This window comes from Oratosquilla oratoria, chromosome 40 (genome assembly GCF_046742065.1).
Source record: "Oratosquilla oratoria isolate Oo_2021 chromosome 40, ASM4674206v1, whole genome shotgun sequence".
In the NCBI taxonomy this organism is placed as follows: Eukaryota; Metazoa; Arthropoda; class Malacostraca; order Stomatopoda; family Squillidae; genus Oratosquilla; species Oratosquilla oratoria.
This window is the reverse complement of record NC_134816.1, coordinates 19469825-19478716: the sequence shown is the minus strand read 5'-3', so window position 1 is coordinate 19478716 and position 8892 is coordinate 19469825. Positions and strand designations below refer to the sequence as shown.

The 8892-nt window shown below is 35.5% G+C and overlaps 1 protein-coding gene across 1 annotated transcript in view; it reads right to left on the bottom strand.

Moving 5' to 3' along the window:
* Positions 1-8564, bottom strand: part of LOC143020487 (galactosylceramide sulfotransferase-like) — a 42783-nt gene extending 34219 nt beyond the window's left edge. The window contains exon 1 of the mRNA XM_076176911.1: positions 8166-8564. The gene's annotated coding sequence lies outside the window, so the exon portion shown is untranslated. The remainder of the gene's footprint in view (positions 1-8165) is intronic.
* Positions 8565-8892: the final 328 nt, after the last annotated feature.

Sequence of the window (8892 nt, the reverse complement as noted above, 5' to 3'; positions counted from 1 at the left end):
ATATATATATATATATATATATATGCAAGTAACCATTAGGAAAATAAAAACTTTGTAATCGAACGTTTTCTTCTATTTAAGACATATTCAAGGGTACAATATAAACAAGGGAAAAAGTTCATTATATACAGTACACACAGAACATAAAAGAAACTAGGGAAGGTCCTCTGTGACTAGCTTAACACAGGTTATCAGCTTACCTTTTTACCATCTACAACTTTTTTTAATAATAAAATTATCCAATTGATACAATCCCAAACTCATATTCATGTTGTTCTCAAATGTATTCTTATGTAGCATGATTCAATAATATTCCTATCCATAATATCTTTAAGACAATTTTTCAGCTTTATTCCATTTAATGCGATGATCAAAATCTCTCATATGTATAAATAACCCATTTGATACTCGTCCTGTTTTGACACTGTACTTATGCTGCCTTATCCTCAATTTCAAATCTTTACCAGTTTGACCTATTTATATATAATTAAAAATAAACTTCACTCAATTTGGAACTTTTGTCAGTTTTTGGCCGAGCCAACAGAATTGATCGAGGTACTATGTTTCCCGACATTTTGAAGAATGGGCGTATAAGATATTGTCTTCGCGTTCTTTTTCTTCTTCTTCTTCTTCTTCTTCTTCTTCTTCTTCTTCTTCCTCTTCTTCTTCTTCCTCGCGTTCTTCTTCGCGTTTTTCTTCGCGTTCTTCTTCGCATTCTTCTTTGCGTTCTTCTTCGCGTTCTTCTTCTTCGCGTTCTTCTTCGCGTTCTTCTTCGCATTCTTCTTCGAGTTCTTCTTCTTCGCGTTCTTCTTCGCGTTCTTCTTCCTCGCGTTCTTCTTCTTCGCGTTCTTCTTCGCATTCTTCTTCTCATTCTACTTCGTGTTCTTCTTCGCGTTCTTCTTCGTGTTCTTCTTCGCGTTCTTCTTCCTCGCGTTCTTCTTCCTCGCGTTCTTCTTCGCGTTCTTCTCGCGTTCTTCTTCGTGCTGGGGATCCCGTGTTGGGGTTTCGCCCCGAGGCCGAGGCCGAAGGGGAAAACGAGGGATTTGAGTGCGGAAAGCTGCGGCCGTAGGCCGCTGTTTGCGCAGCCAAGCCCCCGGCCGAGCCAACAGAATTGATCGAGTTACTATGTTTCCCGACATTTTGAAGAATGGGCGTATAAGATATTGTCCCGTGGCCTTAAAGATGAACATATGGAATTATTTCCAAAATTGTACAAAAACATAAAAAGGTTAAAACCTAGAATAGCTATGATAAATGATTTCCAACGTATAGTTCGAAAGTTTGGTGAGCTATTAAAGGACAATCCTGATTACAAATATTCTGGCTCAAGGGAAGAGTATCTTAGTTTACCAGCTAAACTGCGAGCGAAGCGAGCTCCTAGCGCCGTAGGCCAAAGCGGTGACGTTAGTCACCACCGAAGGTCGCTTGTATACTTAAAATTACATTCTTTACATGGTATTCTATAAACGCACTCTTTAACTTTAGGTGAATTTTTGATAAATAGGCTTTTTACAGTATTGTACAGGGCAGTGGACAGGATGCAGGGATGACCCGTCATCCAGGAGGTGCCAAGATAGGAGGGAGGGAGGACGGTGGAGGGGAGTGGAATACATGGGAAATGAAATGGGTGGGAGTTTTTTCTATGCCTTTTTCTTTTTGGCTACCCCCCATGTAAGGGGGAAAAAGCCTTTGGTATATGTATGTATGTATGTCTATATGTTATTTTTAAAGGCAGCTTGTGTTCCGAAGGTACTAAAAATATGAGAAAGACTGTCTATGTGTTAAACCATAAAAGTATTTCTTAGCAATTTGTTGTGCATTGTCCATTACATATTTGGGATATTTCAATTTATTTCCAATGTCATAATTTTTTTCTATTTCATTGTCTAAAAATTCAGGGCAGCAAATTCTAAAAGCTCTTAAAAACATTGAAGAAAAAAACTAATATTTTGGTCTTAAGATGGTGATATGAGTAAAAATGAATATATGAAAGAATATTGGTTGGTTTCCTATAAACATCCAACTTAAAATTCTTACCAGATCTATAAATCAAAACATCTAAGAAGGGCAAATTATCATCCTGTTCAATCTCAATCGTTAACTTGATAGACGGTACCAAACTATTCAATGTTAACATATAATTGTCTAATTTTTGGTCATTAGGCCACATGCACAATATATCATCTACATATCTATGCCAAATGACATTCTTTGGAAGAATATTTGGTAAAATATCTCTTTCCAAAAATTTCATATACAAATTTCTCAAAATTCTTGTTCATATTACACCTTTGAAAATGTCTTAAATAGACGAAAAAGTTCGGTTACCAAGTTTTCATTTTCTAAGTGGTTACTTGCATATTTTGTGAATCACGTGTTGTTTGCGATTTCCTTGAATACACACACACACACACACACACACACACACACACACACACACACATATATATATATATATATGCAAAGTAGACCACTTGGAAAAAGAAACTAACGAAGCAGAGCGCTTTCGTATATTACACTGAAGATGTAATATACGAAAACGCTCTGCTTCGTTAGTTTCTTTTTCCAAGTGGTCTACTTTGCATAAGTGAACACACGTACCCGTGTTCTTATTAGCATATATATATATATATATATATATATATATATATATATATATATATACAGAAACAACTTCGCCAACCATGTAGTTAATGAATGGAACAAACTTCCTGTTGAAGCAGTGCAATGGAGTTCAGTTCTAAGCTTTATGATTCGTATAGACTTTAAATAAACACCTAAGCAAGATGCTGTAATGACTGCCATTTATTTTATATTATTTGTTTATTTGTTTGTTATTGTTTGTTTGGTATTATTTGCTTGATTTTTATCTATTATTAGTTATCTGTCAATTTACTATTATTTACCATTTATCTGTTTATTCATTATTTACCTATACCTATGGATTTATTTATTCTGTTTATTGTTATTTATATTATCATATTTTTCATTTATTTTTTCTTAATCTATTAATCATTATTGCATTTTTTTTTCCGCATCCAACCTAGTTATGGACCAAAAGGTCTCCTGTCGGCATGTTCCGCCTTTGTAATCCTTTGTGTATATATATATATATATATATATATATATATATATATATATATGTGTGTGTGTGTGTGTGTGTGTGTGTGTGTGTGTGTGTGTGTGTGTGTGTGTGTGTGTGTGTGTGTGTGTGTGTGTGTGTGTGTGTTGTTTCTAGAATAACTGTGTTATTTGTATAGATGGGGAAGTGGTTTGTCTTGACATATGTTTTAAATTCCTTTATACTTAAAAGATAAACCAGAGTTGAATTGGTTTAGCTGTTTGATTATCAATGTACTGAGAGTTTTGTAAGCACACACAAATACACACACACAATCTCGCCCAGGGCTGAAATAATTTCAGTATCGCTGTGTTGCGAGTCGTTACTCCAACACTCGTGGGCGGTGAGTTGGGTGTGTGTGTTCGTGTGAGGTCACAGCATTGCCCATAGATCGGTCATATATGAGAACTTAGCTCTCTTCTGGGAGGGAAATAGCTGTCGATCACGAGTTGAACACGTGATCCAAGACCATGGTGAGTCTCTCTCTCTCTCTCTCTCTCTCTCTCTCTCTCTCTCTCTCTCTCTCTCTCTCTCTCTCTCTCTCTCTCTCTCTCTCTCTCTCTCTCTCTCTCTCTCTCTCTCTCTCTCTCTCTCTCTCTCTCTCTCTCTCTCTCTCTCTCTCTCTCTCTCTCTCTCACACACACACACACACACACACACACACACACACACACACACACACACACACACACACACACTCACACACACACACACGTCGGTCGGGGTGGCAGCGAAGTCTGGACTCCGGTGATATTTTCAAATTTCGAGGATTACAACAAGGAAGTACCTGTGTTGTATTAATAGGGAAGGGAAAAGCTCGTGGTGTAGTGGGAAGGTGAAGAAAAAGGAGAAGGGGAAGGATTACTGGGAAAATGGAAGGAAATGAGGAAGGGGTAGATAGGGCCCAGGAAGTCAGACGGCATGTCAGCAAAAGACGGCCTGACGATAGTGGTGAAGTCGATATGATTAGTAAAAATGTAAAAATTAGAAATATAGATAAGAGCAGCGCAATGGAAGGTGAAGATGACTAGTTCTATGGATTTAATGAGGGAGGAAATGACAACCTCCCCCCCGACTAGTAAATCTAGAGGAAAAACTAAAAGAAATGAATGAAAATTGGGAAGCTAAGTTTAACCAAATAAAGTTACTCAAAGAGTTGATAAACTGGAAGAACTAAAAAAGGAGAATCAAAACCTAACTAAAGAAATAGTAGAATTAAAAAGACAGTTAAGAGAAGTAAAGGATGAGAATGAGGAATTGAAGAGGAGTAATAAAGAAAATAAAGAGTCCATAGCAAAAGAGGTAAGTGGTTGGAAAAAAGTACAAGAGAACAATAAAATGGAATTTAGAGGTATAATGGAACAGCAGATGAAAGAACAAACTAAGGACAGTGTTATTAAAGTGATGAGGGAAAAGGAGAATATAGTAAGAGACTTAGCGGATAAAAAGAAATGTATAATTATATTAGGAATGGAAGAGAAGTATAATCTAAATAGGACTACAAGAATAAAGGAAGAAAAGGAAAAAGTGAATAAGATATTAAAAGTAGTTCAAAAAGATGAACCAGAAACAGGGAGAGAAATAGAAGAAATATATAGACTAGGGAAATACAATACAAATAAGACCAGACCAATTAAGGTTAAATTCAGGTCACAAACAACAGCAGAGAATATCTTAGCAAAAACAGGGAAACTAGCAGACAGTGAGAAATATAAACAGGTATGGATAAAAAGAGAAATGAATAAAGAGGAAAGAGAGGAGGAAAAACAAAAAGACTAGGTGCTAAGGAAAAAAACGAGAACAGAACAGTCAGAAAAAGAGAAATTCTATTGGAGAGTAGTGAATATGAAAGTGAGGAAATGGTTCATAGCAGAGAAAAACAGAAGGGAAACAGAAAACACAATGGAAGTAGCAGAAAATTAAAAGTATCTTACACAAATATAGATGGATTAATAACAGGCTTGAACGAAATGAATGATTACCTGAAGGAAAAAGAACCGGACATAATGGGAATTGTAGAGACAAAACTGAAAGGTCCACTACCCCCCAACAGTATAGGACATGGTGCATATAATTATTGCATTACAAACAGAGAGGTAAAACAAGGGGGTGGAGTTATGTTCCTGACTAAGAAGGATATGAATATGAGGAATGTCACATATGGAAAGAATAGAGTAGAAATGATTATGATGGAAGAGGAGGACAAGGATGGGAAGAGCAGGAAGTTTACAGTAAATTATGTGCCTCCTAAAACGGCTTCGTGGGAAGAGAAAGAACACAAAAATATGTTAGAAGACACAAGGATAACACTAAATAAGATAATGGAAGATGGAGGAAGAATAGTTATAATGGGTGACTTTAATTGTAAAGAAATCTGCTGGGAAGAGATGACAGTGAAGGGTGGAGACGACCTATGGGGAAATGTACTACTTAATATGATTATAGAACATACAATGACGCAATGGATACAAGAGAATACTAGGTATAGAAATGAGGAAGAACCATCGAGACTGGACCTAATAATCACATCAGAACCCGAAATAGTGGACAAGATTGAATATAAGACATCAATAAGTAAAAGTGACCACATATTGGTTGAACTGGAACTAAATGAGGAAAAATACAAGAAAAAAAACGAACAATATAGAAAAGAGAAGATTGATGTATGATTTTTTTCATAATATATGAGAATTCTTTCAAAAAGCTGACTGGGAAAAATACACAATGAGGAAAGAACAGTAGATGAGAAATTGAATATTTTGACAAAAATTTATAAAGGAGTGGAAAAGTATGTTCCAAGACAAAAACAAGAAAAAGAGTATGTAAAGTGCTGGTACAACAAAATATGTGGGGAGTTAAAAGACAAAAGGGATAAAGCTTGGATAAAATGGAAAAAAGACAAAAAACCTGAAAAATGGAAAATATAAACTAGTTATAGAAATGAATATGTACAAGTGTTCAGGTAAGAGAAAATACGAAAAAGATGTCATAGAAAAATGTAAAGATCAACCAAAACTATTTTACAGATTTGTAAATAACAAACTGAAAAACAAACAAGAATTAGAGAAACTACGACAAGGAGTTGAATACACAGAGGAAATAGAAAAAGCAGAAATTATGAACAAGCATTTTAAATCGGTGTTTACATGGGAGAACATACAACCTAGAGATATCGAATGGGAGGAGAAAGTCCCCCCATGAAAGAGATAGAAGTATCAAGGAATGAAATAATGAAACACTTGAGTAATCTCGATGTCAGAAAATCGCATGGTCCAGATGAAATGGCAAACTGGATTTTGAGAGAATGCAGGAATGAACTAACAGGCAAAATACATAGTCTAATAAACAGTTCATTGAAAGAAGGAAAAGTTCCAGAACTTTGGAAAAGAGCAAATATAGTACCAATATATAAAGGGGGAAACAAGGGAGATCCTACTAACTATAGACCGGTCTCTCTTAGAAGTACGATAGCTAAAATTTGTGAAAGAATGATCAAAATTAGATGGGTAAGGCATTTGGAAAAGAAAAACAACGTACTAAATCCAAGGCTAACAGATGTAATACAAGAAAGATGGATGGGCTGATTGTGCATTTCTTGACCTGAAAAAAGCTTTTGATAAGGTGCCACATAAGAAGTTGCTTAAGAAATTAGAAACTGAAGGAGGAATACAGGGCAAACTGCTTAATTGGATGGAAGACTTTTTGCAAGAAAAAAAATGAGAGTAGTGATAAGAGATAAACACTCTAATTGGGATGAAGTGATTAATGGTGTTCCACAAGGAACAGTTCTGGCCCCAATAATGTTTGCTATATATATCAATTATATGGATAAAGGAATTGAAAGTTATATGAGCTTCTTTGCGGATGATGCAAAATTGTTGAGTGATCTCAATAAAGTATGGGAATGGAGTAGGAAGTGGGAGATGGAATTCAATATTAAGAAGTGTAGTATAATGGAATTTGGAAGAAGCAAGAAAGAATAGTGGGATCACATAAACTGGGAGAAAAATAAATAGAAAAAAAGTAGAAAATGAGAAGGACCTGGGGGTCATTATTATGAATAATATGTCCCCTGAGAAACATATGAATAAATTTTTTGGTGAAACTTATAATTCAATAAGAACAATCAAAGTGGCATTTACATACCTGGACAAAGAAATGGTGAAGAAAATACTAGTCACTTTGATATGACCAATATTGGAATATGCAGTGACGACGTGGTCACCAAGTACAAAAAAATGTATAACAAAACTTGAAAGAATACAAAAAGTAACTACAAAATTGGCACCAACACTTTCAGAATTATCATATGAAGAGAGACTAGCAAAACTTGAGCTACAGACATTAGAGCAAAGAAAAGAGAGAGGAGCCTTGATAACTATTTATAGAATTATGAAAGGCATAGAAACTATTGATAAGAGAGGATCTAATAAAATGGGATAGTAGAAATACAAGAGGACACGGAAAGAAAATCATGAAAGACAGTTATAAAAGAGACCTGAAAAAGAACAGCTTTCCCCACAGAGTAATAGACATTAGGAACAAGTTAGATGAGAAAGTGGTGTGTGCAAAAACAATAAATTAATTTAAAAACAGTCCAGATAAAATGAGATATGAAGACGGGACACCACGAGCATAGCTCCCCTTCCCGTAAAATACAACTAGGTAAATTCACACACACATTTCAAAGAGTAAATTTTGGGACAACCTGTTGATATGTGAATAAATGAACAAATTAGATAAAGAAGGAAATAAATAAATAAATAAGTAAATAGATAAATAAATAAAGAGATAGATAAGTAAATAAACAAATAGATAAATAAACAAGTAAATTAATAGATAATAGGCGAACAAATAAATGAATGAATGAATAAATGAACAAAAGTTGAGACAATCTGACTCCTGTGTTTCCTACTCCACTTACGTCAAATGAACAAAAGAATAAGTAAAATTTTGAATACTGCAACGCTATTGCACCCTTCACGATAACAATCATAATGATGATGTAATGAAGTGGTCAAATCGCGAACCAGCGTGTGCTTACCTTAGACCGCTGGAACTTCGCGAGATGAGGAAGCTTTCACTTTTGCAAGTTGCGCAATGCCCAACAAATCATTTTCCTCTTCCGACAATCAATTTCTGACTTGGGACAATGACGGAATCACGAGCTAGTCCGATTTATTTTATTGCCAAACGTAGATACATCTCCGACACTTTCTATTCGACAACAGTTTTCTAATACGATAATTTCATTAGTGAATTTGGGGGGATACACTCCAATGAGATTTCTGACAGCAAGATGGTTGGATTCTTTCTCTTTAATCTGGTTTTAGTTATCACAGTTACACACGAAGTTGCTTTTGTGGCGGGAAGAAGAGCACTTGGAACAAGAGGGAAGAGAATATCTTGATAAGTCTGCTCACTCTGTGCCCGCTTTGGGTTCCGGAAGACGCGTAGTCTGCGCTAGAAGCTGAGTGAAAGTGGTACGGCGTCATGCAGGGAAGAACTGTCGTACAGAAAAAGACCACTTGCGATTTTGGGATTTAATTATCGTTATCGTTATTATCATTACTTAATCTAGTCATTAATCACCTATGTTGCTATAGCCTTGTGATCACCCAGGGTTTTGTCTAAAAGGTGACATTTGTTCTTAAAAGTCTCCAGCATCTATGATTATATATAATTATTTCTTTAACCACGATTTTATAGAAGTTATGACTGTCTCCGACGGATTCTATTTAACCTAGGAAACCCAACGACAGGTTAACTAG